Raw genomic sequence first — 14,315 nt, 5'->3', positions numbered from 1 at the left:
CCGAGGTGGGCAGATCACCTGAGGTCAGGAGTTCGAGATCAGCCTGACCAACATGGCAAAACCCCATCTCTACCCAAAACACACACAAAAAATTAGCCAGGCATGGTGGCAGGCACCTGTAGTCCCAGCTACTCAGGAAGCTAAGGCAGGAGAATTGCTTGAACCTGGGAGGTGGAGGTTGCAGTGAGCCGAGATCCTACCATTGCACTCCAGCCTGGGCAACAGAGCAAGACTCAAAAAAAAAAAAAAAAAAAAGGAAAGAAAAGAAGAGAGTTTGGTGGTAGGGCATGGTGGCTCATGCCTGTAATCCCCAGCACTTTAGGAGGCCAAAGCAGGCGGATCACTTGAGGTCAGGAGTTCAAGACCAGCCTGGCCAACATGGCGAAACCTGGTCTCTACTAAAAGAAAATACAAAAATTAGCCAGGCATGGTGGCACGCGCCTGTAGTACCAGCTACTTGGGAGGCTGGGGCAGGAGAATTGCTTGAATCCGGGAGGCAGGGTTTGCAAGTGAGCCGAGATCGCACAACTGCACTCCAGCCTGGGTGACAGAGCAAGACTCCATCTCAAAAAAAAAAGAAAAAAGAAAAGAAAAGAAAATCTAGAGGAGCTGCCCAGGCTCTGCCCAACCCCTCCTCCTTGCAGGGTCCTCCTTGACCTTCTGCCACACCTCCCCCGGGGCCTTCCTGCCCACCCGAACCACAGCTTTCCCTGAGCCCTTCCTGCTTTTGTCGTTGGCTGCTTCTTTATTCCAAATGTCCCCCTAGGTGACTCAGGCGCAATTAGGTAAATAAAAACACAGAACACGCAGTTAAATGTGAATACCAGACGGACAGTGACTGATTTTTGAGTGTAAGTACGTCCCGTGCGATATTTGGGATGTATCCTACTAAGACATTCTTTGTTTTGTCTGAAATTCCAAATGTATCCGATGCCCTGGGTTCTCGTGCAACCCGCAGTGCCGGGGTCCATGGAAGGTGGGGAGCCCGTATCCTCCAGGACTGAGATACTGAGGTGCAGGGATGAGATCTCCAACAGCAACGTAGGCCACAGGGCTGTCTCGTTGAAAAGTATTTGGGGGTCTAGCACTGCTCTGAGGAAAAGACCTGCTATGCTCCATATTTTTGTCAAAGAAGACATAGATCTGGCAGAAAAATGGACATAAGCACTGATTAAGAGAAAATCAAGTTGACAGATCCCTAGTGGTAAGAGCTTTCTTCTCCGTGATGCACGAACAACAGAATAAATAGTATCCCTCGGGGGAAGATTAAATTCTCAAACCCTGTTATTGTATTTGAAGAATCAGGCTGACTTCCCAAAGGAAGGACATTGCCAATTACCATCACCAGGGCCCTCCGTTTCCGGGAGCACAGCTGTCTTGCAAGCTGTCCAGATGGTAGCCCCCTGCCCAGCAGCTGGCCACCGAGCGGGGCTGCATCACCAGGGAGACTGAATACTGTTTGCAGTGCGGACGAGGGTGGGAAGGAGGTTGCTGTGATTTTTGCAGGAAACAAAACACAGGAATAGCTGTCAAACCTGCACTAGGCTTCACCCAGCCACTGCCCAGGCCCCAGCTCAGGGTCCACAGAGCCTGGCAAAGTTCTCCCTCCCAGCCTCCCACGAGCAATGTTTCAGGTATTTATTGCCACATAAGAAATTGCCCCAAAACTTAGTGGCCTAAAACAATATGATTTTGCAGTATGGGTGGGGATAGCTCATTTCTGCTCCATGCAGCATCACTTGGAGTGGCCTCTCCAGGCCTGGCAGATCCACTTTCAAGGAAGCAGACTCATGGCTGGTGAATGAGTGCTGCTTGGAGGCTCAGGCCTCAGCTGGAGACAGTGGCCAGGGCCCTTCATTCTCCTCCATGTAGCTGCTTGGGCTTCCTCCCAGTATGGTGGCTGAGTTCCAAGCAGGAGGAAGCAAAAGGCAGCTCTTAAAGGCTAAGCCTGGAACTGGCACATCACTTCTGTCATGTTCTATAGGTCAAAGCAGTCATTGTCAAGGCTGGCATGGTTTGACTGTGTCCCCACCCAAATCTCCTCTTGAATTGTAGCTTCCACAATTCCCACGTGTTGTGGGGGACCCAGTGGGAGGTAATTGAATCATGGGGGCGGGTCTTTCCTGTGCTATTCTCACGATAGTGAGTATGTCTTATGAGATCAGATGGTTTTATAAAGGGGAATTTCCCTGCACAAGTGTTGTTTTGTCTGCCACTGTGTGAGACATGCCTTTCACCTCCCACCGTGTTGTGAGCCCTCCCCAGTCACATGGAACTGTGAGTCCATTAAACCTCTTTCTTTTGTAAATTGCCCAGTATCAGTTATGTTTTTGTGAGCAGCAGGAAAATAGACTAATACACAAGCTCAACCCAGATGCAAGTGAGTAGAGAAACAGACCCCATCCCTCAGTCGGCAAAATCTCAAAGATTTTGGCTCTCTGCTGTACACTCCATCCAGTGCTGCCTGCCCTTCCTTGTCCAGGCCCCACTCTGTAGTGGCCAGCTCCAGCTTTGCAAAATGCAGCCCTCACCATAACTCCCTCTTGCTAGGAGGCCTTGGTAGCTTCATTATTCTCTAAGGATCAAGCTCAAATGTTTTATTGTGGCACTCAAGGTCCTCCAATGCCTGACCCTTGCCTGTCTTTGCATCCCTCCAGCTGCCCACCTTCTCCACTCCAAACACTTGATCCACACACCTGGGCCAGACCATTCCCAGGGACGCATTTCCTTGTTCTGGACACGTGTTATACACGCAGCGTGCTTCCCTGCTGGGCTGAGCTCACGGACAGTGACACTGGGTCAGAAGAACTTGAAGCTTTCAGGACAATTAAAAATCACACTCCCAGCTGGGCACGGTGGCTCACCCCTATAATCTCAGCACCTTGGGAGGCTGAGGCAGGGGGATCACGAGATGGTCAGGAGATTGAGACCATCCTGGCTAACACGGTGAAACCCCATCTCTACTAAAAATACAAAACATTAGCCAGGCGTGGTGGCACACATCTGTAGTCCCAGCTACTCAGGAGGCTGAGGCAGAAGAATCGCTTGAACCCGGGAGGCAGAGGTTGCAATGAGCCGAGATGGTGCCACTGCACTCCAGCCTGGGCAACAGAGTGAGATTCTGTCTCAAAAAAAAAAAAAAAATCACAGGCCCAACCTCAGCCGCATTTTATTATTCTATGTGCACTTAGAAAGCTTTTCAGTTCTCAGAAGTCCAAAGGGCTGACCCACTTTGCCAGTTTGCATGGTTTGCCTGGAGTGGCATTAAGGCTGACTTCTTTGCCCTGTGTCTGAAATACAATCATTTGACTCCTTTGGTCGCTTTTGGGTTTGATTTTTCTTTCTGCGCCTCGCCATGAGGCACGATGGGGTCCATTACAGGACTTTCATCTGCCGTTTTCTTTCTGAATCCAAGTCCTCGGTGGCCCAGAGGCCTCGAGGCACGGCTGGGGGTGAGGGGTGCAGGGCGGGGAAGCGGGGTAGCAGGTGGTGCAGTTCAGCATGAGGCCCAGGCACATGTTGCGCTGGCGAGGTAGTCTGGGGATCATGCTGGCAGGGGGACTTGCACGGAGACAGGGGCTGCTTTCCCAGTCCCAGAGGATGTATGTGTGTTGATTCAGACTCCAGATGTGGGAAGTCTTTTGGCCCATAGCAAAACATATTGCCAGTGTGCAGTTTTTTTGGAGAAACTTTTCAGTTGACAAAGTGGGTCCAAGTGGAGAGGGCAGGGGCAGGGCCTCCAGTCTCACCCAGCCCCCACGGTGAATTGTAGGTGACTTTGAGGGTGAGGGCAGGTGGGGAGCTGGATCCAAGACAGCTCTGACCTTGGGGCTCTGGGTGCCCAGTGGGGTGCTGGAGGGAGTGGAGCCTCGTGGAGCCTGATGTGGAAAGTTCAGCCCAGACGGCTAAGCTGTGACCCCAGCTGTGGGTGGACCCTGGGGTGGGCAGATGGAGGAGCACGAATATAGGCGAAGACAGGCCAGCGCTGAGGGTGGGGATCCCTCATCTCCCCCACATTCCTCATCTCTCCTGCACCCCCATCTCCACTGTACCCCTCACCTCCACTGTACCCCCATCTCACCTGCACCCCTAATCTCCACTGTACCTCTCATCTCCCCAGCACCCCCATCTCTGCTGTACCCCTCATCTCTCCTGCACCCCTAATCTCCACTGTACCCCTCATCTCCACTGTACCCCTCATCTCCACAGTACCCCTCATCTCCACTGTACCCTTCATCTCTCCTGCACCCCTAATCTCCACTGTACCCCTCATCTCCACTGTACCTTTCATCTCCCCAGCGCCCCTCATCTCTGCTGTACCCCTCATCTCCTCCTCACCCTCATCTCCTCCTCACCCTCATCTCCACTGTACCCTCATCTCCCCCACACCCTCGTCTCCCCCACACCCCTCATCTCCCCCGCACCCCTCGTCTCCCCCACACCCTTGTCCCCCCACACCCTCGTCTCCCCCGCACCCCTCATCTCCCCCACACCCCTCGTCTCTCCCGCACCCCTCATCTCCCCCTCACCCCTCGTCTCCCCCGCACCCCTCGTCTCCCCCTCACCCCTCGTCTCCCCCTCACCCCTCGTCTCCCCCTCACCCCTCGTCTCCCCCATGCCCCTCATCTCCTCCGCATCCCTCGTCTCCCCTGATGATTCCTCTCCTCTGTGATGGTCATTTGGAGCTAATGCCTTTTAGGCAGTTTACAGAGGGGGGCTCCAGTATACCCGTGTCTGTTCTGATGCGCATACACATGTGTGCTTACAGGTGTCCTGGGGAGCACACTGGACTCACACCCCAACTTGGTTGTGCAGAGAAAGTGTTTTTTCTTTATTTTGCCTATTAACTAGTGTTCCTAGCATCACCCACATTTGTGACAAGTGCCCTGAGCCACATCTCTAATTCCCTCTGTATAAATGCCTGATGGTGGAATTATTCACCAAAGAGTATGAACATTTTGAGGACTCTTGAAATTAGTGGGGAACTTCCTAACTCCATCAGTTCTCCTGCCTCCTCCTGTTAGCTGGAGCTCTCCCCCGGCAGGAAATGAGCCTCAGTGCCACCCCCACCCTTTGTAAGGAATCCAGCCTTGGAGGATGGCAGGGAACGCCTAACTTCTCAGTCTAGAGGCACGATGCACCCCATGTTCATAGCAGCATTGTTCACAGGACCCAGAAGGTAGAAGCACTCACATGTCCAGAAAGGAAGTGTAAGCAAACGGTGGTCTATGCACACAGTGGAGGAGGGCTCAGCCTTAACAGCAAAAAGAGATTCTGACACAACGTGGAGTAAACGTGAGAACGTTCATTAGGCTTGCTGAAATAAGCCAGACACAAAAGGGCAGATCTGGGCCGGGCGCGGTGGCTCACGCCTGTAATCCCAGCACTTTGGGAGCCCGAGGCAGGCGGATCACCTGAGGTCAGGAGTTCAAGACCAGCCTGGCCAACATAGTAAAACTCTGTCTCTGCTAAAAATGAAAAAAAAAAAAAAAAAAAAAAAAAATCAGCCAGGCATGGTGGAGGGCACCTGTAATCCCAGCTACTTGGGAGTCTGAGGCAGGAGGATCGCTTGAACCCAGGAGGCGGAGGTTGCAGTGAGCCAAGATGGCACCACTGCACTCCAGCCTGGGTGACAGAGTGAGACTTCATCTCAAAAAATAAAAAAAAAAAGAACTGTATAAAACAGTAAATATTCTATTATCTGTGTTTTCCCACTTTTTTATCAAGTGAATAAAATGACTGGAGGGAATAATTATCCTTGAAGTCATGTGATTCTTAGCAAATTCCCCCAAAAAATTAATATGGAAAAATGTTTTTATAATTTTGAAACCTAGCATCTTAATTCTATGCATTCCCAGCAGAATGGGAAGCGTGGCGATGCCCCAGCCGGTTGGGTGGCGACGCGAGTGAGTAATGCGACCGTCATCCGCAATGGCCTTGGCAGGCTGTGGGACTGCTTAATGGTGAAAATGCTTTTTCATTATTATATAAATTCATGCCTGTCGAGAGAATCATGAGGGCGGCGTGACCCTTTAGATGGCATTATCCTAACTTCTTCACGTCTTATTTCTGGGTCATTGTGATGGAAAGGTTCATAAGTGAGTATTATCATTTAGATTTGAAAATCCCAGCCAACACTTCTCTCACTTAGCTTCACGTTAATAGTGGATCTGAATATGGAATTGTTCCCGGCAAGTCCACAGCACGGTGTCTGGCTCTTTATTTTCTTGGGGTAGTTAGACGGTGTTTCCCCTCAAGGGTTCCTCTGTGGGGGGACTGTGTTGAGTTGGGGGGACACAGGCAGACATCCACAGAGGAGGGAGTGCTCCCCAAACCCATGCCAAGCCCAGGACCCCTCTTCCCTCGTCTCCTCCCGCTTTGTGGTTGGGGGCTGCCCCATGTGCGTTGCCAGCCCGTGTCGCTGACCAGCACCTGGACCCTTGTCCATCACCCACCCGTTAGCTGGTCTGCAGCGCCCAGGATTTCTGTGGACGCCCATGCACCCTGCCGGGGTCCCCCTTATGGCTCTGTGCACCCAGTCCCCAGCTGTGTCTGGTGCCCATGGCTCACCGAAGCACGCTTTCTGCAGACCTGCCTTCAGCCCGTGGGAGCTGCCTGGCTCAGTGAGGCCTGGAGCTTCTGTCTGTGGACCTGATCAATGGCTGAATGAAAAGCTCAACTTCCTTCCTCAAGATGGGACAACCCTATGGGGCCAGTCATACACCAGAGCTTCACAGGGGAGCAGGCTGAGGCTGGTCTTGCTGCTTCTGTCCTGCCAGCTTCCTCCACTTCAGGACTGTCCCTAGTGGGCACCCTCGTAAACCACTTAAACCAAAGCCCATGTCCAAGATGCCACTGAAGGGAACCCAACCCAGGGCAGGAGTTCAAAAGACCTGGGCTCCAGTCCTCACTCGAATCAGCTGTGTGCGCCATCCGTGAGCTCACAGTCACTCCCATAACCACCTCTCCTCACTTGCACGGGCCAGTGCCTGGCAGCCTTTCTGGACCATGATGTCCCCCATCCGCAACCCAACCCACCATCATAGGAGTGACCAGGCCGGGCACCTGACTCCAACTAGAGTCAGTCAAGAACTCTCCCTTCAGAATTTGGGACTGGGACTAAGAAAGAGTTCTCTTGGGGGAGCCCAGTCTGAAGAAGGGAAGCCTCCTGCCAGATGTCACTTCCTGGCCTCCAGGTGGCTGGGCGGAGAGAGAGGAAATACAGCCACAGGGCAGAAAGTAGAGCCCGGGACTGAGCAGGTGCAGGCACGCTTCCGTCCCGGGTTCCAGGGCTCCCGAGGCCTGGCTGCCTTCCTGTCCTTGAGGTTCCAGAAATGCACCTGGGAGAAGTCCTCCTTTTCAACTCGTTACTGCAAGTCAATTTCTTTTTCTTTTTCCTTTTGTTTTTTGGAGACGGAGTCTCAATCTGTAGCCCAGGCTGGCATGCAGTAGCACAATCTTGGCTCACTGCAACCTCCACCCTCCCAGGTTCAAGCGAGTCTCCTGCCTCAGCTTCCCGAGTAGCTGGGATTACAGGCACACACCACCACACCCAGCTAATTTTCGTATTTTTAGTAGAGACGGGGTTTCACCATGTTGGCCAAGCTGGTCTTGAACTCCTGAGCTCACATGATCTGCCCACCTCAGCCTCCCAAAATACTGGGATTACAGGAGTGAGCCACTGCTCCTCTCCCACCTCAAGTCAATTTTTTTCATATCAGCCACAAATTCCTAAGCCACTCAGAGCTGAAATCATTAACCTCCTCAATAATGAAGAAACAGAGGCTCAGGGAAGTTAAGTAACTTAAGGTAACCCAGGAAGAAAGGGGCAGAACGAGGATTTGAACCCAGGTCAGTGGAGCTCTGGAGACATGACCTCAAGCATGGGCATCCCTGGGCTGCAGTGAACACCCCTGGGCCGCCTCACTCCCCTTCCCTGCCTTCCCTCCCTTCCCTCCTCAGCCCCTGGGTTCCGTCTCCCACGGGACCAGGGTTTCCGCAAACCCTGCTCATCCACTCTGTGCCCAGGTGGACCCAGGCTCTTCACCCAACTGCTTTGAGTCATTGTTATAACTCCAGGCAGGCTGGGCTGCCAAAGAAAGTGGCGTCTCCAGAGATATCAGCTCCATCTGGGAACAGCTCTGCTCATTCAGATAAGACGTTCCCAGAACCCACGTCAGACGTTTCACAGACGTGGGTGCTGCAGCTCCCTGGTGGGGGTCACACCTGCTCCAACTTCTAGCCTGGCCTAGGTTGAAGAGGCCTGGGAGGCTGCCTGTGCCTTGTACTTCAGGTGGGGAAACTGAGGCCCGGCTCCAATGACCAGCCTGGGCCAGAGTTCAAATCAGGCCTTGGATGGGGGGCGTGGGACTCTGGGTCTGGCTCCTTCCCTCCCAGATCAGCTCCTTCCCTGCTCTCCGTGAGGTCCCAGGATGGATCCTTCCACAACCAAAGTTCCATATCCAGAACCATCCAGGCGGACAAGGAGAGGAACAGTTTCCATGGTTCTGAGTGAATACGTAGTGTCTGAAGTCTCAATAGCGTCACTACACAATTGAAAAACGAGGCAGGCGCAAGACATCTGTTCAGATCACAAGTCATTTTAGACTGAGACAAACATTGTAAGCCTGGAGGGACAACCCCCAGCCTCCCCCCTGAGGAATAGCCCACCCCCAGCTTCCTCCAAGGGGTAACCCCCAACTTCCTTTCCAGGGATAACCCCCAGCCTCCCCCACAGGGATAACTCCAGCCTCCCCCGCAGGGATAACCCCAAGCCATGACAGCTGCCAGCTTCCCTCATTTTTGTCCCGGTTTCCACCGAGGAAGCCAAATCTGCTCTGCTGCTCAATCACTTGGGACGCCGGCCCCAGGAAGCGCCCTTCAGGCCAACAGCCCCCCATGGCACGCTGGGGCCTTCCTGCCTCCCTTGTAAGGCCTCCACGTCCTCTGCCTGCCTTTGACCAGGCTCTGAATGCCACCGTATGGTCTCACGGGGTGGTCTTCCTTTATTTCCACAGGCCATTCCAGGACCCGGGAAAGTCCAGTTAGGCCAGAGCAAGGGTTCGAGGGTTCATGCCAGACATGATGGGGGGCAGGAGGCCCCATCCACCAGGGCTCCTCACATCCCCACTTTTAAGGGAACATGGTTCTCCTGACCCTGCACCAGACCCTCCCCACACCCACCATACACCTGGGACGCCCTCACTGGAGAAGGGCTTGGCACCCCATAGCCCAGTATCCCCTCAGGGCCCCCAGGGGTGCAGGGCTGCCCTTCCCTCATCACCCACCCGAGTCCTTCCCAGGCCCTTCCCTAGACCGGCCCAGGGTCCCAGCTGCTCATGGCTCCCCAGGTGCTCCCACAGGTCGTGCCCCCTGCCGTGGTCCTGTGGGAATGCACGTGTGAGAACACAGAGGTGTATATGCATGAGTAAGTGTGTGGGTGTGTGTGAGCATGAGTGTAGCATGTTTGATGGTGTGAGTGTGCACATAATTCATGCAGGTGTCTGAGTGTGTGCATGAGTGTGGGAGTGCAGAACCTGGTGTCACATGTGTACACAGGGTGTGTGCTGCAGTGCCTTCATAGTGTGTGTGCATGCGCATCTGCCTGGGTAGCTCCGGGTGTGACCCGACCCTTGGGTCACCAAATTCCCTCTGCTTCTGGCTGGTGCAAACAACCTTCCTATCCTTGGCCCTGCCAGCCTCATGTCAAGGAAATCAGGGCTGAGGCCCTGAGGAGGGGGTTGACTCTGGGGGGTGCAGGTCAGAGGGCAATCTGTGCAGGGACTTGGGGTGAGGGTAACTCTTTTCTTCTCCCCAGGTGGTGGCCTTGCTGCCCATTTAAACTGCATTTGCAAAAATTATAAAGTGAGAAAATGATGACAGTGAAAGAGATCTGACATAACCAAGCCCATCTTGTCTTTAACCTCCAAACTGCCCTTGGTCATTCAAAGCTAACTCCGGGAGAAATTGAGTTTATGGTTTAAATGATAATAGCCCTTCCCCCAAATTCAACCATCTTTATACAATTAATAAAAGGCCACAAGGTTAGGATTATGAAAGGGGCCTGAGTTCTGCTAAGATGTAGGCAGAGTTACAGGATTCCCAGCCATTGTTCAGGAGGTTACACGATTTGCAACTTCCCCAGTTACGCCTGTACATAACATCATCATTGTAGAACCTAAGACTGGTGTTCTGAGATGTCTTTTGAGGCTTACATTTCTGATGACAAGATGACTTCATTGGACCAGAGACTCCTGACTCAAACGGTCCTGTGCTCCCCACCAAGAAGCAGGCTCAGCACACGAGAACTGTTGTCCACACTCCTGGGATTGCAGCCCCAACCAATCAGCAGCACCCACTCCCTAGCCCCCTGCTTGCCAAACTGTCCTTGAAAAAAACCTATCCTTTGAATTTTCAGGGAGGTTGATTGGAAGAATACTAAAACCTCGGTCTCTCATTTAGCCAGCCCTACATGTATTAAACACTTTCTCCATTGCAATTCCCCAATCTTGATCAATCAGCTTCGTCTGGGTAGTGGGCAAGAAAAAATAAATCCACTGGGTGGTGACACTGTCAGGGACACTGTCTCTCCTGTTCCTGCATTGGCTTGGGGGCACCTGCTGGGTGTCCTGCTCCCCCGCAGCCTCCCCACCTCCCTGGGCCTGGATCACGACACACATCTCCCTCCATCCCCACCTCCCTCTGGATCTCAGCCCATAGGCAGGTCAATTACTCTGGAAAACTTACAGACTCCAGTTTCCCAAATTGAATTTGACTTATTAGGTTATCTCTGCCCTTTTAAAAAAGCATCACCATGCTTGGCGCGTTTCCTAATTAAATAATAGATCACAAATGAACTTTTCATAAAACAAAACCAAAAAGTCAATCCCCAGAAAAGATGATGAAGTGAGGAGAGACTTCCCTCCACCTTCTGTTTCTTACGGGTAAGTTCTTTCCTTTACAGAGAAAATCACCTCCCACAATCAGAAGCAAAGCCCAGTGGACCACAGGGCTGCTTCTCTTGTTACAGACTTGGGTGATTTACAGAGAGCAAACCCTGAGCACTCCGGCCCAGGACACGAGGTGTGGGAAGAGCCGAGGCTTCCGGGAGCCAGAACAGCCCCCATGGCCCCAGCTCAACCCTGAGCGTCCCTGGGCAGCTCTTGGTCCTTGTGCAAGCTGGGGCACTGGGGTGGTAGAAACCTCCCCTAGCAGCCCAGACTCCCAGCTCCCCTCCCAGCCAACAGATGCAAGGGGGCAGCTCGCCAACGAACCCCGGATTTTCCCAGGTGGGTCCGTGGTGGGGTGGGGGTAAATATTGGAATCAGGAGCAGAAGGCAGTCACCGTGTTGCCCACCCCCCAGGGCTTGTGATTGGTCTCCACAGCTGGGACGGGGCTGCCGCTGTGCCACCTGGGGGCACAGATGACCCAAGTGGGGTCTCAGGGTGTCCCTCGGATGACAGTGGCCCCGGTCACTCAGATGCTTCATGTGCCGTAGGCTCTGCAATGGCCACAGAGCCCTCTCACCCGTCCACCCAGCAAAAGCTGCAGCCACTACTCTTGTCAAACAGGGACCCATAGCATCCCCACCCCCGGGGTGGAAGGAGAATTCGGGCTGATTTGTGTCCAGCTCTGAACTGTCAGGGACATGAAGGGTGTTCCATGGACACCAGTCTCTGCCACAGCCCTCTTCATTTCACTCTTCCGTGGCGCCTTGTCCCCATCCAGGACGGTCCAAGGCATAGCCATGACCCCGGCCCCAGTTTCAGCAATACAGCTGGTCGCACTCAGCTAAAGTGGTTCGGCTCCCCACCAAACCCCCGCCTGCCTGGAGCAAATCTGGAGCGAGAGCTTGGCCGGAGGTGTTTGACCCAGAGAGAAGCTCCAAGGACAGGCATCCCAGCACCGCCCTGGCAGGGTCAGGGCCCCCGCCCGAGTCTGTGCATCCCTTTAGGCTGGGACACTTTGCCTTCGAAAGCACGTCCACTGGCCTGGCTCTCATCCTCTAACACAGGGATTCTCAGTCAGGGAGTTCTGTCCCTGGGGCACGTGACCATGTCTGGAGACAACACTGGTTGTCACACCTGGGGCAAGTGCTACCTGCATCAAGTGGGTGGAGACCAGGGAGGCTGCTAAATGTCCTACACTACACAGGGCAGCCCGTCCAGCCAAAAATCAGCCCCAAATGTCAGTGGTGCTGCGGTTGGGAAACTGCTGAGTCCTACGGTGTGTGCGGGACCCTGACTAGCAGACGGGGAAATGGCGCCCTGAGAGGCAGGTGACAGAACAAACCACGCTGCACTGGAATCCATTCCTTAAAGCACCGTCTGCCTCTGCACTTTCCCTCTAAAAAATGACTTTCCGTGGCTTCCTACTGCCCAAAGAACAAAATAAAGTCAGAGCCTTTATCTTGGCCTTCACGGTCTCCCAAAATCCCACAGGGTACTCTCTCTGGCCCTGCCTTCCTCTGCTCACCCTGCAGCTTTCCTCATGCCGTTCCCTCTCTGCGATGCTCTTCCAGGTGCTGGCCTTTGGCCTAGAGGTCCCAGGGCCTCCATTTCCCCAGCGGGCGGCTGCTATCCCAAACTCCCTCAGCCGGGGGGATTTAAACCACAGACGTCTATTTCTCACACCTCTGGAGGCTGGAAGTCAGAATCGGGGAGTGGGCTTAGTGAGGCTCGTTCTGAGGCCTCTTCTCTTGGCTTGTGGGTGCTACCATCTGGCTGTGTGCTCACATGACCTCTGGGGAAGCCCAAGGGGTCGCAGGGAGAGGGAGAGACCACTCTCTGGAGTCTCTCCTCATAAGGACACGAGTCCCATCAGACCAGGCCCTGCCCTCCTGACCCATCTAACCCTCCTGATCACCTCCCAAAAGGCCCCATCTCTCATCACACTGGAGGTCGGGGCTGTGACGTGAGTTTTGGGAAGCAGGTGCGGTGGCTCACACCTGTCATCGCAGCACTTTGGGAGGCCAAGGTGGGTGTATTGTTTGAGTCTAGGAGTTCAAGATTAGTCTGGGCAACATGGCAAGACCTCATCTCTACTAAAAATAAAGATAAATTAGCCGGGCATGGTGGTGCACCTGTGGTCCCAGCCACTCGGGAGGCTGAGGTGGGAGGATCACTTGAGCCTGGGAGGTCACGGCTGCAGTGAGCTGTGATTACACCACTGCACTCCCACCTGGGCAACAGAGCAAGACCCTGTCTCAAAAAAAGAAAAAAAGAACTTGGAGGACACATATTCAGTCTGTAACACCCGACTACGAGCTTCCCCAGCCCCTGTGCTTCTGCCTCCACCTCCAAGGCCCCTCCTGAGCGCACAGATGCCCGGCACTGTGTGTCGGTAATCCCACCCCAGGGAACTCAAAAAGGGCAGTGCCCACCCGTCAGGGCACGCAGAGCCTCTTTCTCACTGAGCCCTGGTCCTCTGAAGTCCTGGAGCCACCACCTGGGGCCTGAGGGCCGATGCAGGTCAGAGCTTGCCGCCCCTGCCCAAGTCACAGTCGGCCGAGCACCAGCCCCTACCCTCCAAAAAGAGAGGCGAGGGGGCTCAGCCCAGGGACCCCGTCCTCCCCCAGCCCCATCCATCTGCCCGGAGAGGACGATACCGCTCAGTACTTGCTTTTCATCAAAGAGAAGGAACCCTGGCAGCGAGCTCATAATGGCCTAATTTAGGCTGAAATTATTGGTAATTTGGGCCATTTGAAACTCACGGGCTGATGACTGTTTTCCCTGAACACAGGGTAAAGATGAACCCCAGGGAGCAGGGTTTCTGCGGTTAGATGTTGTTGTTGTTATTTGATGTGCGTGTAGCTGAGCCATGAGCCCCTGCCTTTGGCTATGAGCCCAGACTCTTGCATTGTGTCCAGAACCTCGCAGGCAGTGCCGGCAAACGTGATGTCCTGTGGGCCAAGTTCCAGCGCCGGGCAAGACACAGACGATGCTGAGGAGGGGCCTCGCCGCCCACTGCCTGTGGGCCATTCTCTCCCCATCGCATTTGCACTTTTATTTCTTTACTTGCCTTTCTGTTGATAACTTTAATATTTGAAAATGTTAAAGGCAAATAGAGTTTTATATTTGAATTCGCTTTGGCTTCACCTAACAAGATTTGGGTCTCACTTGAAGCGATGAAAATCACATTTGGAGAATATTTGTCAGAATTCAGAACGTGAGCGGAGAACATTCTAGCGAATGACCCTTCCGTGTGGAGGCCAGCTCACAGGAGACTGCGCAAGAGCTCGCCTCAGAGCTGTGATGTTATTTATACACAGAAGGGACTGGGTGCCAAGAGGTCTCGAGGCTGCCTGGGGCCAGCA

At 53.7% G+C, this 14,315-nt stretch overlaps 1 protein-coding gene across 1 annotated transcript in view; it reads left to right on the top strand.

The window, feature by feature from the left end:
- The window catches only part of TESMIN (testis expressed metallothionein like protein), an 89,676-nt gene extending 86,877 nt beyond the window's left edge, over positions 1-2,799 (top strand). The window contains exon 15 of the mRNA XM_055270853.2: positions 2,658-2,799. The gene's annotated coding sequence lies outside the window, so the exon portion shown is untranslated. The remainder of the gene's footprint in view (positions 1-2,657) is intronic.
- The last annotated feature ends 11,516 nt before the right edge of the window (positions 2,800-14,315 follow it).

Source organism: Symphalangus syndactylus, chromosome 1, assembly GCF_028878055.3.
Source record: "Symphalangus syndactylus isolate Jambi chromosome 1, NHGRI_mSymSyn1-v2.1_pri, whole genome shotgun sequence".
NCBI lineage: Eukaryota > Metazoa > Chordata > Mammalia > Primates > Hylobatidae > Symphalangus > Symphalangus syndactylus.
Note: the sequence above shows the minus strand (reverse complement) of the source record. Positions and strands in the feature narration are given on the sequence as shown.